The following is a 19,367-nucleotide window of genomic DNA, read 5'->3' as shown; positions in this document are numbered from 1 at the left end:
AGAAATCAAATGATGTACTGTGTTGGGCAGATCCACACGAAAGACCTCTTTAAGGTGTTCAAAAGCAAAAATGTCACTTTGAGTACTAAGGTGAGTCTGACCCAAGCCATATCATTTTCAACTTCCTCATATTCCTATGAAAACAGGACAATGAAAAACCAAGACAAAAAAATAACTAATGTTCTTGAATTAAGGTGCTATCATGGCCTACAAAAGAACTAGTTAGATGTATCTAACTAGATACAAGAGAATGCTACTTAGAAGTGAGTCCAGTGAGACTTTGCACATGTTGTCAGGAAAGTTCACTTCCTGAATGAGGATATCTTGCTTGGCTAAGCAGAGCGCCCATGAAAACAAGGAAGGCTCCCAACAATATTGATTGACACAAAGAAGGCAACATTGAGTTGAAACCTAGAAAAGATGATGAAGATGGCAGGGAGCCTTGGTTGTGTAGTGATTACATGTTGGGCTGTGATCTGCATGGTCAGCAGTTCAAAACGACCAGGAGCTCTGAAGGAGAAAGACTGGGCTTTCTATTCCTGTAAACAGTTACAGTCATGGAAACCCTCAGGGGGTCACTATAAGTCAGCCCTGACTTGATGGCCGTGTCAGTTACATAATCTCTTGTCAACTTGTGAAGGGGTGGAGTTTAGCCTGCCAATCAGATCGCAACCTGATGATCTCATTTGGAGGAGCTAAGGAGATAAATAGCTGAGTGGAGGCCAGATACACACACGCTGCTGAACATTCCTGGTGGCAGGCCACATGAAGACTCCCAGATGGAGCCAGAGCCCTGGAACTGGAGGAGCCACGTGGAGACCCACACAAGCAATAAGATCCTTCCTTCACCATTGGAGCTACAAGACTTTCCACCCATTGGCCAGTGGTCTTCCTGCATTTGGCATTAGTGCATGGCTGTGTGAGTCTAAAGAGGAATTTATGGAGTTGTATTGGATATATGAACTAATATTGAACTTACGGACTTGATCTGGACTAGGTTGGGATGTTCCTCAATACACAATTGTTCTTTCATATAAAGCTCTTTCTTATACACATACAAGTGTCCATTAATTTATTTCTCTAGTCAACCAAGATTAACATGATGGCGGTGAATGATAGGACTGATAGTGTTCTATTCTACTGTGTAGAAGTCACTATGAGTTGTGACCAACTCAATGTCACTTAATAACAACAACAACAACAACAACAACAGTATCTTCAATATTTTATGCATTAACTGAAGATTGATTAACCGAGCATTGATTTTACTTCCTACTAATGCCTAGCAGAAGTATGAAAATCAAATTAGGTAGTATATATGAATGCATTTTATGCAATTGAGTTAAAATATAGCTATTATTCTGCTCCTTTGTCTAAAAATATGGGGTCACATAAGCTACTACTTAATACCAAATTATTCAATTGCCAATCAACTTAAATTGAAAGTTAGTCTAGGACAGTATTTTTGGGTGTAATACAGGTAAATCCACAATTTTCTTGGACAAAAGATAATCCAAAATATCCAGCCAGATGGTAGGCTGATTCAGAGGCAATCACAGACTTGCCATCCAGACCCTGAAGTGAACTGGAGTCCCCAAAAAGGGCTTTTATAGACATGCAGAACCAGAAACCAACTGCATTTTAGAGCTACTTTAAACAATCCCTGCATTTCCACATATATCCAGGTTCCAAAGTGTCTGAAATTCTAAGAAAGATGCAGTTTTTCATGATTGGTATAGAAGTTATGTGAAATCATGTGTATTAAAATACTTAATAACACATCATTCACTCAATGAATGTCACTAATTAGCATCACTATCACCATCACCATCAATTGGTTCCACATTTGAAAAAATTACTTTTGGCAGAGAAAATATATAAAATGTATTCATAGTAAGAAGCCAGTGATAGCACAGTAGAGATGACAATCTACATGTAGCCCGCAATGGAAGAACAGGCTCAGAAGTCTGACTTCATTGTAGAAGAGAAATAAATGGAGTGCCAGCATTTGTTCATTATGTGCCAAGTACTACATTAAGGTCATTACATGTATTATTTCTGTTAAAACATTAGATTGTTTAATTTATATAGAATTTTATATAGAATTTTTATGGGAAATGTAAGATACCAGTATCCTATTCTTGGTGATAGTTTTGATAAAGCCTGGCTATTTTTAATCACAAGGAGCTCACAACATAATCTACAGTAATCTACACTAATATACCAAAGAAGGCAGAATCAAGAGAACACAGAGAAATAGTGTCAGAGTGCTGACTAAGTTACACCCAAAGTCTGCCTTATTCTGTTGTTTGTCTTTATTTTTCAACTGCAATCATTTGCATTTTTATGATAACAAGACTAAGTTAATGTAAGTAGCATAGCATCTGGCCTATTTGATTTAGTATTTTACCTAGAGATTCTCCTATTTTAAAGAATGGCAACACATCCCTGGATGAGCACTGCTGACGTCTACCAACAACATTCTGAACTATATATTTAGCACTACAAAGAATGACATTTATATTTTGAGAAAAATTGACATATGTAAGAATTTTTTTCATATCTCAAATCTACGTAGGGAGAGATTTCTGAGTCAGAAATGGTAGAGTAGCTTGATTGGACTAACTCCTGCTGATAACAATGATAAAGTATGCACACAACAGTGAAGAGTGCCAGAGTCAATGGAGAATGACCAAAGGCAGGAAAACCTGGAGAGGGTATTACCCTTGAAAGGCTGGAAGCACACTGCGTGACGGCCATCTTTAATTTTCCCTCAGGGCACCCATAGTTTTGTGGTACTTAAATGGATAGAGCAGAAAGGAGCCATTTTACTGGATTAAGAAGTCCTAGTTTGGGCTTCAAAGCTATCAAAGGAACAGGATATTTAGAGGGAAACTCCTTTCAAAGAGAAAGCTGGAGAAAGAGCTATGTTAAATATGCAAACAAAAATGTCTTCATATCCTAGACCCAAGGCAAGATTTCAGCGACACAAGAAGGGAAAAACAATTGAAAACTGAAAGAACTGAGCAGAATTTTCAGAAGCTGCTCATCATTTAAGAGACTGGGTTTTTAATTTAAAGTTTCACTAAATTCCTGAGGTTTTTACCAGAAGACAAAAGGTAAACCAAAATATATCTATCCCAGCATAGTTTAAAACAAAATCATCACCAGTATTTAAACTACTTCCAGAATAAAAATCAATATATAAGATAATGATAAATAAATAAAAGTGAAATATCAGAATAAAAGATAGGGGAATTACTTAAAGAGATAGAAATAATAAAAAGAAAAAATGGAAATCCTAGCAAAAAGTAGTCATACATAAAATTAAAAATGCATTATATAAATCTAATAGAATGCAGAAAACAATAGAAAAAAAGATGAGTGAATTTGAAGCAAACAGTAAAAAGGGATGAAAAGAAATTGAGTTATAATCAAAAGCCTCAATGACATGTGGGACAATATTAAGCCTTCTAATATACAAGGAATTTGACTGTGAGAAAGAGGAGAAAAGGAAAAGGAACCATAAATCTTATTTTGTTAACACACAGGCCCAGGAATATTAGAGAACCACAAGCAGGATAAATCTGAAAGACAAAACAAAAGCAAGCCACCGAACTGCATACATCATAGTCAAACAAATGAAAAGATAACACGGAGAAAAATCGTTTTCAAAAATAATAATTAATTGTGAGTCTTATAAAAGATGTAGAAGTGAAATTAGAAAAGCAATAACATAACAGAAGGCAGGAGTAATTTAAATCATAGTTTTGTAGGGCTCTTAAATTTTATAAGAAGCAATATAATATTGATTCAGGGGAGCTGCTAATTTATATGTTGCAAACCTATAGCAACCCATTTACTGAAAAAAAATACAAAGAGGAGAAAGAAAAAAGATGTTAGGGACACATACACATAAAATAGAACCTCAAAAAGGAAAGAAAATGGTGAAAAAAGATCAGAGACTGAAAAAAAGACAACATGACAATGGATCCATCCTCACCAATAATTACCTTAGAAATTCCGATTAATGTAAAAGTAATTGTAATATATGTAGCTAATAATGATAGATGTAATACAGACATTTAACTTTTGCTCATTCCTCAAGCCATATGAGTTCAATAAAGCAACATTAAGGTTCTGTATACATATTGGTTGAGAGGGTCATAGTTATCTAGTGCTATAACAGAAATTCCAAAAGTAGATGTCTTTAAAAAACAGGTATTTATTTTCTCAAATATTATGACACTTGGTATTGTTGTTAGTTGTTTCTGAAATGCTTTAACTTATACCAACCCTATGTACAACAGAGCAAAGGAAACCCAGAGACATTTTCACAATTGTTCCTACATTTGAGCCCATTATTGCAGCTGTTGTGTCAAAACATCTCCTATAGGGTCTTCCTTTTTCTCAGTAACCTTCCATTTTATGAAGTATAGTGCCCTTTGCCAGGAACTGGAGAGAGACAATGGAGAAGCTTAATATTATCAGCCAAAACAAGACCAGCATCGCACTGGGGAACAGACCAACAATTGCTCATCTGCAAATTCACAGTAAAGCTGAAGAAAATTGAAACAAGTCCGTGAGAGTCAAAGGACAACACTGAATTTATTCCACTTGAATTTAGAGACCATCTCAGGATATTTGATACATTGAACACTGAGTTAGGTAAGTTATGGAATGAAATCAAAGCTATCGCACATGAAGAAAGCAAAATGTTTTTTATAAAGGCATTAAACAAAACCAACAAAAAAATCAATGTCATAAGAGACCCAAAATGCAAAAAATAAATTGCATTTTGACATTATTGTTCTTATTGGTTCCGACTCAGAGCAGCCTTATAATAGATCAAAAATACTGTTTAGTCTTGTTCCATCCTCAGTTGTTATATTTGAGTCCATTGCAGCAGCCACTGTGTCGATCCATCTTGTTGGGGGTCTTGATCTTTTCCCCTCTCCCTGCACTTTACCAAGGGCGATGTCGTTCCCCAGGGATTGGACTCTCTTGATAACATATCCAAAGTTCTTGAGAAAAAGTCTTCATTCTAAGGAGCATCCTGTTTGTACTTCTTCCAATAAAGCTCTGTTTGTTTTCAGATAATTCAGAGTATTTTCAATATTCTTCACCAGCAGCATAATTCAAAAATAGCAACTCTTCTTAGATCTTCCTTAAGCAATGTCTCCCGTTCACATGCATATGAGGCAATTGAATATAACATGGCTTGGGTCAGGTGCACCTTAGTCTTCAAAGTAACATGCTTACTCTTCAACATTTTAAAGGCACTTGTGCAACAGAGTTATCAGCTGCAATGTATCATTTAATTATTGACTGCTGCTACCATGAGCATTGATTGTGGATCTAAACAAGAGGAAATTCTTCATGATAACAAATCTTTTCCCCAGTTAGCATGACATTGTCCAGTTGTGAGATTTTGGTTTTCTTGACATTGGGTCACATCCATACGGACTGCCACAGGCATTGGTCTTCATCAGCAAGTGCCTGATCTTCATCAAATGCTTCAAGTCCTCTTGACTTTTAGCAATCAAGATTGTTTCATCTACATATCTCTGATTGTTAATACGCCTTCTTCAAACTCTGATACCATGTTCTTCGTTGTTCAATAATCTTAACTGGATTTACCAGGATGAGTATAGATATTATCCTACCACAGACAGTACTACACTTCAAGAGACATATTTAGATGTCTTATGATAACTGTAACATTCCTGTTGAATTTTCATTCCTTGCATAGTAAACCATGCAACTGTTTGATTCAAAATGGCTAGTATCAGTCCATTTTAGCTCACTTGTGCCTAGGATAATAGTCTTTATAGCGTCTGTATTAGTCTGGGTACTTTGGAGAAACAAATCCACAGCAACTCACGTATAAGAGAGAGTTTTATGTAAAGAAAATGTGCATCACGAAAACATCCCAACCCAATGCTACCCAAGCCACAAGTCCAACATTAACCTGTTAACCCAACACCGGTCCACAAAGTCCTCCACCTCACAAAACAGAGGCAATAATGCCAACTGCAGGAGGAAAGCTGAGTCAGTGAACAAACAAGCATCTCAGTACTAGCAGGGGTCTCCACATGGCTGCTCCAGCACCCAGGGCTGCATCGGGATAGATCCATGCGGCTTCTCCTTGGGGATGTCTTGTAGGAAGTCAATCTTGCAAGCTGAAGCAGGGAACTGCTAAGGCAGCTGCACCCAGTGCAACCATCACAAAACAAGAGACCGGAGAACTAGAAAGGTGAGGCTCACCACCCATTTATCCTTCTGCCTTTCAATTAGCCCCACATGTGAGTATTGGCCAGGCTGGCACAATTCACTAACTCAGCGTCCATTTTATTTTTGACAACCTCCAATGTTCCTACATTCATATTCATAATTATTACTACAATTTATACTACAATTAGCAACAGATGTTTTCAGCTATTTCTTTTCTCATTATGCGCCATGCCCCTTCAGCAAATAGAGGTTCTGAAGGTTTTAGCCCATCTATATCATTATAGTTAACTCTACTTTGAGAAGTCAGTTTTCCCTTGAATCTTATTGAATGCCCTCCAACCTGAACACTTCTTCCTGAAATTCTTGACAAAATAGATAAAGAGAAAGTAAGAATGATGAAGTAAAAGAGATAAAAAGATTTAAATATATTAGAATTGAGACAGCAAAGTAAAGTATTTTAATAAACTGTACAAAGACACAGGGTTTAAAAACCGAAGGGAAGAAACCACTCAGCACATTTCAGGCTAAAAAGACTCCTGAAAATGTTCAAGCACCAATTTGCAATATTGATGGATTCTATTAGCAAAATGTTGAATGATGCAGGAAACATCAAAAGAGATAGAAGGATTTTACAGTCACTCTTCCATAAAATTGGACAACAATATTCCATTTAAGAAGATAGCATATGATCAAGAATCTATGAGATTGAAGGAAGAGGTACAAGCTGCACTGAAGGCATCAGGGAAAAACAAGTCTACAAGAATCGATTGAAAACCAATGGAAATATTTCAACAATCAGAGATAGCACTGAAGATGTATGTATACCTACGTTATGTATGCCAAGAAATTTGGAAGAAAGCTAAATGGATTACTGATAGGATGAAATGCAAAATTGGTTTTCCAACAGAATATGGACTTTTTGAATATTAATAGCACACAAGAAATTCAAGGCAGATTCAGAAATGGATGTTGAATGATTTCTACCATTGCTGATATCAGGTGGATCTTTGCAGACAGCAGAAAATATCTTAAAGATGTTTACTTGTGTTTCATTGATTATGCAAAGACCTTCAATTGTGTAGATAATAAAAGATTATGATAATATTTCAAACAATGGGCATTTCAGAACACTTATTTGTGCTCATGCAGAAACTTTTATATAGATTAAGAAGCAGAAGTTTGGAAAGATGGGATTTTAAATCCGGCAAAGGGTACTTTAGAATTTTATCTATTGACCACAACTTCCATCTGTATGATGAGCAAATAATCCAAGAAACTGGATTGGTGGGGGGGCGAGGGGGCAGACAGAATGCAACATCAGGATAAGAGGAAGGCTTATTAACAATGTGTGGCAATCTGATAAAACATTTGGGTTGCTGGAAGCCAAGAGGATTTGAAACACTTAAAGATGAAGATGAAGGTCTGAATTGCATACCAAGAAAAAGAAAATAAAAATCTTCCCAACTTGACCAGCTAGCAACATCATAACAAATGTAAAAATAATTAAAATTCGTCAGGATTTCATTTTACTTGTATTCACAATCAATGATCACATAACCACCTCTCAGGCAATTGAATTGCATATTGGCAGATTGCATCGTGCAAAACTGCTGCAAAAGATCTTTTTGAACTGCTGAAAAGCAAAACTATTGCTTTGAAGACGAAGGTGCATGTGACCCAAACCATGGTATTTTCCATTGGCTCATATTCCTGAGAAAGCTGGACAATATATAAGGAAGAAGAGGAATTGATGCATTTGGGGTTTTTGTTTGTTTAAATACTTTATTGGGGGCTCGTACAATTCTTATCACAATCCATACATACATCCATTGTGTCAAGCACATACAGTATGTACATTTGTTGCCCTCATCATTCTCAAAACATTTGCCTTCTACTTTAGCCCTTAATATCAGTTGCTCATTTTCCAACTCCCTCCCCCACTCATGAACTCTTCATAATTCATAAATTATTATAGTTTTTCCATAAGCTTGTATTATGGTGATTTGAAGAATATTAAGTGTATGATCAAGTACCAGGAAAAGCGAATACATTTGTCTTGGAAGAAATACAGCCCGATGCTCCAGAGAAGCAAGGATGGTGAAACTTCACTCACATCCGTTGGCTACGTCATTGGGAAGCAGCAGTCCTGGAGATGCCCATCCTGTTTGACAAACTAGAGGGTCAGTGAACAAAGGAAGACTCAAGGAGCTGATTGACACTGGCTGCAACATGGGCTCAAACATAACCATTACGAGTATGCCACTGGAATGGGAAGTGTTCAGTTCTGCCGAGCACTGGATTATTATGAGTTGAAACAAGCTCACTGGCACCGCACAATGACAGCATCGGATGTTTTACTCCTGTAAATGCCATCAAGTGAAGCTTACCTCGTGATAGTAGTGTATGTTGTTGCAAACATGTATTCGCAATTAATAAGTCATTAATCTTAGAATTCACAAAATTCTATATCTGATCTTTGGCTTCCTTTCTATCACAGTCATATTTTGCGACTGTTAATTTTTCTTTGCTTTCCCCTTTCACATTCCAATCACCAATCATTATTAGTTCATTTTGATTCCATGTTTGAGTAGTTTAACACTTGAGAAGTTGGTAAATTTCATTAATTTTCTCATCTTTGGCATTAATAGTTGTGTAAATTTGAATGATAGTTATATTTACTGGTATTTCTTGTCAGCACCTCTCCCTTAGTCATATTTGAGTGCTTCCTCATAAGCTCATCTATGAATGCTATCATAGACAATATTCTGTTGCTCTCCATCAGACTTTTGTTGCCCAATTTCAAGTAGATTCCGGCCCTTCTTCCCAGTCTGTTTTTATGTGTTAACGCTGCTGAAATCTGTCCACTATGGGTGCCCCTGTTGTATTTGAAATACAGGTGGCACAGATTTCAGGATCACAGCAGCATGCAAGTCACCACATTATAACAAACTGACAGAAAGGTGCTGAATGTCCAAATACACAGTTCTAGGGGGAATGCTTTCTCTGTATGTGTCTCTCAATTCATGAGGAATGCTCATGTCTCCTTTCAACATCTGTCAGCCCAATGGTCCCTGGAGATCTCCTTGTTTCTTGGTATCATTTTCCCCTTCATTCTAGGGGGTTCACATCACAAGAAACCTGTGTCCAAAGGACTTGCTCCACTTCCGGCTCGTCCTTACATCTTGTAGTAAGTCCCTCTACTTGTGCCTCTCTTCTTTTTTCTCTTGTATAGTAAGTATATTTCTCTTGTATTGTATAATCTCTATTCAGCAGCCTTCAGGCTATATCAGAAAAAGAAGCCCTGGCAGCACAGTGCTTTCAAATTGGACTGTTATCCACACGGTCATCAGTTCAAAACCACTGGCTGATGGTGTCAGTTTGATGCCAGACACAAAGATATCCCCAAGCTCCTGGGGAGAAAGAGATGGTTTTATATGCTATGAGTCAGAATTGACTAGATGGCAGTGAACAGGACTGTGTAAATCTGGGTTGACAAGAGAAACAAATGTATAGACATGTATATGTGTTAAAGAAAGAAGCTTTATATCAAAGAGTAATTGTGTTTTAATAAAACGTCCCAGCCCTGTCCAGATCAAGTCCATAAGTCTGATACTAGTCCATATGTCTGATACAAGTCTGTAAATTCATCTTCAGACTCACACAACACATGCAATGACACTGCATGTAATAAGATCACAGGCCAGTGAGTGGAAAATCTTGGGGATCCAGTGGTGGTGGAAGCATCTCAACACTAGCCTGGGTCTCCACGTGGATCCTCGAGCTCCTTGGCTCTGACTCCATCAGCCTGTCTCCACGTGTCTTGTCAGCAAGAAGACACAGGAGAGAGTGTGTCCTGCCTTCAGGGAAGAAGACAGGAGTTCCCAGAATCCTCAGAAGAAGGCTATGTCCACACAGAGGCTATGACCTGATTGACAGGCTAGACTCCATCTCTTCCTCAAGTTGACAGTAGAGTATGTAACTGCCACAAGGACATCCAGAACACCCCCCTTACCTTGGTTCAGGGCTGTGATGGGATTAAGAGTATTATATCCCAAGCTTAATATTCTTACAACTGATTTTTTTATTCACATCAGATCATATGGGGGATCTTTGAGACAACTGCCATTTGACCGAGAATTATGACTAGCCATGTTGACAAATGTTGAGGGGGACTTAACTCATGATAGAAGTTCAGGAAAATGAGAAAAAATTGAAGAAGTGGTATAACTAATAACACATATCTGCTTGACTAGGATTATGAGTATCTTTGGTTTGAAGGACACTATGCATTGCTTCACATTTTGTGATGTGAGCAGCCAATAAGTTGAAAGATGAATTTTGTTGGGTATGTTACCTACATTTGTGATGTAAATAAATGTTCGGGCAAAGTTCACTGTCTTTTGATCCTGTATTAGGCTCCGCATATTCTGACTTCCATTTCTTAGGACACAAAAATCCTTCATCATACTTCCTGACAGTTAGATTTTTGATTCACTAGCTCCCTCAACCTCATGAGTCAGAAGAAGCCTTCTACCTGGTACCAGACCCATACATTTGGCCAGCCTTGCAATTGCATGTGACATTTTCTTTAAATATATGTTTTGCTGTATGTTCTGTTGTACATAGATCACTGTGCTTCAGAACCAACTCCATAGCATCTTATAATGATCCATAGAAAATGGCTCTTTATTATATATATAATTCATTTTGCTCCTTTATAAAGCAAATGTAATAGAGGAAAAAATCATCAGTAGACTATGTCAAAAGACTGCACAGAAGTGAATAAAATCTCCCAGATATATAGAACCAACCAAATCACCAAACAGTGGTTATGAATGAATTCATATCAAAATCAACTTTCAAAGTAATAATGAAAAATACGCATTGGTTTGCTAAACATAAAATGCAAAGGTCAAGCACACAGTTGATTCATGAAAGATGAGATTATCTGCTCCTGTAAATATGTCGAATCCTCAAAAAACTCAATGGCAGTGATTTGTTTGGGTTTTGAAGGACAAATGGAAAATTTTTCTACAGTGGAGAGAAGTAATTTAAGAATAAAGGTTTTATACAAAGGTATGAGGTATTTTTAACAGCTTTATTTTTAACTTTTGACATAGTGGAACAGGCTTCAAAAGCCTGCATGAAATATTTATATGCTAGAATTCTACACAAAGTTCTTAAAATTTTACTTCTGATGCACTATTGTTCCAAAAATCGACTAGAATTTGTAAAAAGTGACATACAAATAGTGTCTTGTCTCCTTGACGTCATCAGGGGGAAGGCAAATCAAACATCAGTCCAAGGCTAATTCCAATGAGGCAAAGGTCAGAGATACATCTAACGTCTAACAGGTTTATGTATTCTGGCACGCCCTGTTCTTCCAATGGCACTCTGTACCTACATCTCTGTTCAAGTCTGTAGTTTGTTATAATGGCTACATAAAATTCACAGACCATAATCATGTCTATGGAGTGTATTAGAAAGGTGAATAACTCAGTATTCAGGATCGGAAATGTCCAGGAGACTGGTTTTTGTTTTTGTTTCATTTTGGTTTTCAGTCATTATCTTCTTCTCAGCATGACTGCGTGCAGTCCTCTCATTGGCTTAGTCTTTGCCTCATTTAGACAATGTTACAAAGCTCTTTTAGCATTGTTGGTAAATGGCCAAAGGCTACTCCACTCCATTGCAAGTTTCAAGATGAAGGTACTAGGCTCTATTCTGTAGGTCAACAAATGTACCTTATGCACCCTACTGTTTTTGGTGACATAATATTGAGATACATCAAAACTACACAGGGGAAAAAAAAAGATGAAGCAGCTCCATTAAAGGTTTAAAATATGTGAAACCCGCTGGAGTAGTTCAGCTCTTTCCTATAGGGCTGCTATTAGTTGGAATCAACTCAAAGACAGTGGGAAGAGAAGTCATCCAAATGAAATGTCTAGGAAGAGGCACAGGTGCTTGGGACGCTTTGAATAAACAAGATAGCTCTAGAGATGGAAATTTTGGACATCAAAACAGCAATGATTCTGAAAACCATGAAACTAGGTGAAATCAACAAAAAGTTCACTAACTTTCGGGCTCTCATTGTTCAATTAAGGTAGAAAAATGTCTGGGGTTATTGCATTTGAATCATTGACATGTTAATAAAATGTGGCCTCCTTGGTTAACAATATATTTTGTGGCAGTGCCGTTGAGAGCCTAAATTACTCAAATTCCCAACCAGTGCTACTCAGTGAATATAGTATTCTTTATCTAAGTGACTAATAAATTTTTTATGCTATAATTTTCAGAAGAAAAAAGAGGAACTGCTTTGTTAAATCTGTGTCTGGAGCTACATAATGGCACAGTCAGTTGTATAGAGGCAGTTCTCAATGGCTTTTTAACAGACTGGTTCAGTCCTGTTAGTCAACTTAGAAAATAGATTGTCATAAAATATGTGATAATTTGGAGATTCTCTGCAATGACTGTGATAAATATTTACTAAAAAAATATAGTAAGCCTTTGGTATTTTTGTTTTTTGCATTTGATAATTCAGCCAATTGTGACTCAAAAAATGTCTGGGTGGGGGGAAATTTCAGAAAACTCCAGAAAGCAAAACATGAATTTGTCAAGTGCTAAGAGTTCTATGCTGAAGTCACTGAATTAAGTAAAGTGTAGGCATACCATGCTATAGTCTGTGTCTTTTCACAGATCATAGTTGCTCTCCAGCACCTGTCTGAGCATTTTTCTCCTCTTTTCTCATGCCTTGGGTTCTTGTATTCTGTGCATCCTTTGCTTTTTTGAGAAAATTTCTGCTAAAAGCATTTAAGTGGCCAAAGCAATCCCTCAAAGGGTAAGAGAAAAGTGAAGTGCTATTTCTATAGCATATAAATTGTATTAGATATTATAAATAATCTAAAAATGACTTAAAGTAAAGGAGATTATGTGTACAAGTTATATGCACACAGAAAAGGCCATTTTATAAAAGAGACTTAATTTGGTGTCAATTTGGGATTTGAGAGGATTAAGAGTGAAGGGGTGGAGTCGAGTCTGTCAATCAGGTCTTAGCCAACAAGGCCTCTGTGTGGGCATGACCTTTCCTTAGAATTCTGGGAACTCTTGTATTTCCTCCTTGGAGGCAGGAGACACACACTCTCTCTATTCCATCCCTGGGAACACACACTCTCTCTATTCCATCCCTGGGAACTGGAGAAGACACATGGACCTACCCTGATACAAACAGACCTCTGGAGCCGGAGAAGCCATGTAGAGACCCCTGCCAACCCTGAGATGCTTGCTATGCCACTGGATCCAGAAAGCTTCCAACCTGCTGGCCTGTGATCATCCTGCATTTGGCATCATTGCATATGTTTCGTGAGTCTGAAGAGGACTTTATAAACTGGTATCAGACATATGGGCTAATATTGAACTTATGGACTGGGACTGGACAGAGGTTGGAATGTTTTCTTAATGTACAATTACCCTTTATATCAGCGGTTCTCAAGCTGTGGTTTGCGACCCCTTTGTGGATCAAACGACCCTTTCACGGGGGTCGCTCAATTCACAACAGTAGCAAAATTGCAGTTATGAAGTAGCAACAAAAATAATTTTATGGTTGGGGGCTCACCACAACATGAGGAACTGTATTAAAGGGTCATGACATTAGGAAGGTTGAGAACCACTGCTTTATATAAAACTCTCTCTTATACACTATGAGTTTCTATGTATTTGTTTCTTTAGTCTACCTGGATAAACACACTTATCTTCAGCACATCCTAGAATCAATCCCCACATGCAGATACCGAGGAACAACTGTATTTTCCCTTAAAGGTGCTAATGCTTATTGATTATTACATATCTAAATGTCCTAACAAAAGCAGCTGTACAACTAAGTGCTATAAAATATTTCATTATAGAGGAATATTGAGCCCTCAGCTACTTCTAAAGATAGGCTCAAAAACTCGCTGCCATTTTAAGGCAGGATAGAACTGCCCCCTGTGAGTTTCCAAAACCATACTCTTTATGGAAGTATAAAGCTCCATCTTTCTTCCATGGAAGGGCTTGTGCTTCATGCTACTGACGTTGAGGTTAGCAGCCCGATGCATAACCACCACACCACCAACCAAGGCTTCCTTTATAAAAATATAAAGTGGTTCTAAATTTCTTATTGAATATAAATATATATTTCTTTTTACCTTTTACATGTAATATAAAAATTTGGAAAATAGGATAATGATGTTACTGATTGTAGGTGTGCAGATCTGGATGTTGATGACCATATCTAATTTTTAATGAGGAAAAATGATATCCCGTTTTTGGGCCTAGGAACTGAAACTATTATCACAATTCTGAGTGGGCATAAAATTTACAAATATCCAATTAACTTTAAGATTAAATTAATTAAATTACTTGTTCAATTTCATTTCACTTGTAAAGCCAATAATAAAATTTTGGCTTATCTCACTCCATGGAACCTATTTGTTATGTTTTATCTTCTTTTTGTATTTGTTTGAAAAACAAATGAAGATAATGTCTAAGTCAAATATATCCCTAAAGCTATAATACCATTTGCTAGAACAGTCAAAGAATAGTTGACCTCAGAAACTATAACAGATGCACTAAGCATATCTTTTCAGGCCATACCATTAATATTTGGCATTTCTAGTTAGCCAAGTGTCTAAGGGTACAACCCATTACACTCAACCAATGATGTGTTTGGTGTGTAAAGACCCTGTCTCCTTGACCCCTGAGCAGAGCAAACTCTGAGGCACCTCACTGTTCATCCAGAGATTCTGTTCTAGGTTTTCTCCATGGTTCATGAGCTTGAAAATTGACTATTTTTATGTGCCTTTCTTTCCCTGCCTCACTTAGTAATCTTCCTAACAGTGTTTCCTGGGATAATCTTCCATAAGAACTTTTCACACTACTGGACTTCTCCTTTCTAACTAGAATTCTTCTGTCCCATAAATGTTCCTTTTGTTTTGTTTTGTTTTCAAATTTTGGATCACTTATTGAAAGTGTATACGCAAAGAGAATATTTATCAGGTTGTAGGCAATATAATACCTATCATGACAATCTCCTTTCACTTTTAATAAAATAGAGTCTTTATCATGTTCACTCAATCACTCATTGGTCTGTCATACTGTGTTGGCTTGTATGTATCTGCCATCCTGGAAGCTATAACCACTGGAATTTCAAATACTTGCTGTGTCACCTGTGATGGACAAGTTTCATCAGCGCTTATTTACTAAGAGAGACGGGAAAGAAGTACCTAGCAATCTACTTCTGGGGAAAAAAAAAGACCAATGTAAACCTCGAAAATAGCAGCAGCAGTGCCATGATACTGGCAAATGAGACTCAGCTTGAAGGCACTCAACTTGTAAGGCACCCGGGGAGGTGCTGCCTTCTCAAAGTAGAGGTTACCTTATTAATATTGATGGAGAAAACTGTTTGTAACTTCCACTTACTAAATTACTGAAAATGAGAAGAAATATCTTCAGCTTACATTAATAATCAAAATGTGGAATGCTTGAAGTACAAACATAGGAAAATTGGAAGTCATTGAAAAATAAAATAGAATACACAAAGATTGACAACCTAAACTTTAATTAACTGAAATGGACATTGGCTATTTTGAATCAGCCAATCATATGGTCTACTACACTATGAAAACCTGAAAAATAAAAGGTGGTGTCAAATTCCTTGTGATAATGTTATAAAATCTATCCTGAAGTACAGTGTTGTCAGTGATAAGGTGATAGCCAAACACCTTCAAGTAAAGAACAGTTAATATTATTAGTCAGATTTATGTACCAACCACCAATGCCAAAGATAAAGAAATTGAAGATATTTACAAACTTCTGCAATCTGAAAATGATAACACATACAGTAAAGATAGCTTAATAATAGTTTGTGTTAGAATGTTAAAGTTTGGTATGGGGAAAGTGTTGGTAGCATAAAAATTTAATCTTGATGATAGAAATGACATAGCAGATCACATGATAGAACTTTGCAATACCAATGACTTGATCATTGCAAATAACTTTTCTGAACAATATAAATCAACTACATCAGCTAATCCAATCAACTACATCCCTGAAAAGCCACGATGGAGAAGCTAAATATCATCAGTCAGTAAAAGGTTAGAGATGCCTTTGGACCAATATATCAATTGCCCACATATGAGTTCAAATTGAAGCTGAAGAAAGTAAAAAAGCCATAAGAATCAAATCAATAGAAAGTAAATTCCACTTGAAACTATAAACTATCTCAAGAATGAATTTGAGACATTGAACACTAGTGAAGAATAACAAGATAAAATGTGGGTTGACATCAAGAACATCATACATGAATACAGAAAAAGTCATTAAAAAGTCACTAAAGAAATAAACAGGCCTAAGTCAATGTTGGAACAGACTCTGAAACGATCTTTTTTTTTTCCACATAGAATAGCTAAAATGAAAGAAAGGAATTAGGAATTAAAAAACTGAAATGAATACTTAAAATGGCATCTCAAGAAGACAGAGGAATAGCATAGCAGAAATTTAAGTTAAGAAACCAAAAAGTAAAAATATGCTTAATATTTCTCAAGTGGAAATACCTGAAGAAAACATTCAAACCTGAAGTTGCAATACTGGAGGATTCTTTGTGCAAAATATAGAATAATGCAGGGAACACGGAAAGAAAACAGAAGGAGCACAGAAAATGACTGAATAACAACAAAATCAATCCATAAGTAAAAGCTAAAGTCAATGATCAACCATTTCAGAAGCAACATATGATTAAGACATAATAGTATTAAAGGAATAAGTCACAACTGTGCTTAAGGCATTGGTGGAAAACAAGTGTGATAGTTAGGTTTATTGTGTCAACCTGGCCAATGAACACACGTAGGATTAATTGAAGGGCCGTTTAATTGAAAGACGAAGAGATAAATGGCTCAGCGAGCTTTGCCTTTCTTGTCTCTAGCTCTCTGATGGTCCAACCAGTGTGCAGCTGTCTTAGCTAGGTCTCTGCCTCAACTGGTGAGGCTCACCTCCTGTGAGATATCCCTGAGGAGAAGCCACATGGACCTACCCTGTTGCAGCCTTGGGTGCTGGAGAAACTGCGTAGAGACCCCTGCCAGCGCTGAGATGCGTACACATTCACTGACTCAACTTTCCTCCTGCAGTCGGCATCCTTGAGTGTGTTTCATGATTTTGAGGAGGCCTTTATAGATCAGTGTCAGACATATGTGCTAATGTCGGACTTAAGGCTTGGACTGGCCTGGGTTGGGATGCTTTCTTAATATGCATTTACCCTTCATATAAAACTATCTCTTATACACATAGATGAGTTTCTGTGGATTTGTTTCTCTAGTCTACCCAGACTAACAACAAGTATCTAAGATTTGCTGGAATACCAACTGAGACGTTTGAATATTTAAATGGATGCAACACTGGAAGCACTCACTCTTCTATGGCAAGGAATTTGCAAGCCAACTACTTGGACAACCAATTCAAAGAGTGCCTATGCCAAAGAAAGTGAATGCAATAGAATGCAGAAATTAAAAGGCAATATTATTAATATCATATGCAAGTAAAATTATGTTGATTTTTTTACGTTGTAGACAGGCACCGACTGGGAATTTCCCAAAGAAATTCAAGCCAGTTTCAGAAGAAGCCATGAAATTAGGGATATTATTGCTGATGTCACATAAATCTTGACTAAAGGCAGAGAAGAGAACTGTTTACCCGTGTTTAATTAAATATGTAAAGACATTAGACTGAGTTATTTTTGATAACTTGTGGGTAACATTGTGAAGAGTAGGAATTGCAGAAAATGACATTGTGATCATATAGAATCTATTCATAGATCAACAGGCAGAAGAAAACATGGGAATGGTTTGAACATGGTTTAAAGTCATAAAATTATGCATCATAATTGTATTATTTTACCATAGTTATTCAATTGTATGTTTAGCAAATAATCTTAAAGCTGGTCTATCTAATGAAGAATGTAGCATCAGGATTGCAGGAAGAATCATTAATATCCTGATTTATGTATGTGCCATAACCTTGTTTGCTGAAAAGCAAGCACTTACTGATAAAATTAAAAAAACTATAGCTATCACTTTGATGAATCTGGTGCACCTGCAGTCTTTTGGGTCATCTCATATGTGTGTGAAAGCTGAAAGATCAAGGAAGAACTTGATGATAAATGTTAAGCATGTCATGATTGTCAGAAGAATGAACAACGCTGAATTGGGAAAAGAACATTCAGAATGTTCAAGACCAACAAGATTTTATCTCATGCTCTTTGGGTTCAACCATATTAGGAAGGGCCAGACCTTGGATAATTTGGGGGTTTTCTATAGAAACAAAACCAGTAGGTTTTCTAGAGAGAAAAAAAACACCAGTGAATCTTAGCTAAGTATATATGGAGAAAGCTTTATTTCTAGGAATATCTCGCAGTTGTAGAAGAAGTTTAAAGTTCAATTTTTGTATCAGATGTCAGGCTGGTGGTTTCTCCTGACTCAAATAGTTGTAGGGTTTGATCAATCCAAAAACAGCAGATTAGATGGCAGACTTCTGGCTGCACAGGCAATCAAATCAAAATTTGGCAGGTCAGATGGCAAGTTATTGATGAATTCAAGAATCAACGGACAATACAGCAAGCTCTGACTCCAATCCAAATAATCAGAGGTTAGATGACAAACTAGGTACAATATCCAGACATAGTCAAAGACAGGCCATCTACTCTACAGCATCCACTTCTATTAGAAAGATATCACATCTCCTAGAATATCTCATTATTGGGGGCTTATTAGAATTTGACCTCCAAACCACAGATCATTCTCACCCAGACAAGTTGACAGAAAACCTTAACATGACGGTAAGCATAAAAGAAAAAGACTTTTAAGGACTGATGCTTGGCTGCAACAGTAAGTTCAAACAAGGCGATAATTATGAGAATGGCACAAGATTCAGTAGCATATCATTCAGTTTTATTTAAAGGTATTGTGAGTTGAAAGTAACTTGATGGCACCTAATAATAAGGAGCTCTGGTGGAACTCAGGTAAGCACTGACTGTTAACTGCAAGGGTGATTGTTTAAACACACAGGTTGCTCTGCAGGAGAGGGATGAGCTTATTTGCTCCTGTAAAGATTTA

This window comes from Echinops telfairi, unplaced genomic scaffold (genome assembly GCF_000313985.2).
Source record: "Echinops telfairi isolate 266 unplaced genomic scaffold, ASM31398v2 ScPeMD7_443;HRSCAF=831, whole genome shotgun sequence".
In the NCBI taxonomy this organism is placed as follows: Eukaryota; Metazoa; Chordata; class Mammalia; order Afrosoricida; family Tenrecidae; genus Echinops; species Echinops telfairi.
The sequence above is the reverse complement of the archived record's forward strand: the minus strand, read 5'-3'. Positions refer to the sequence as shown.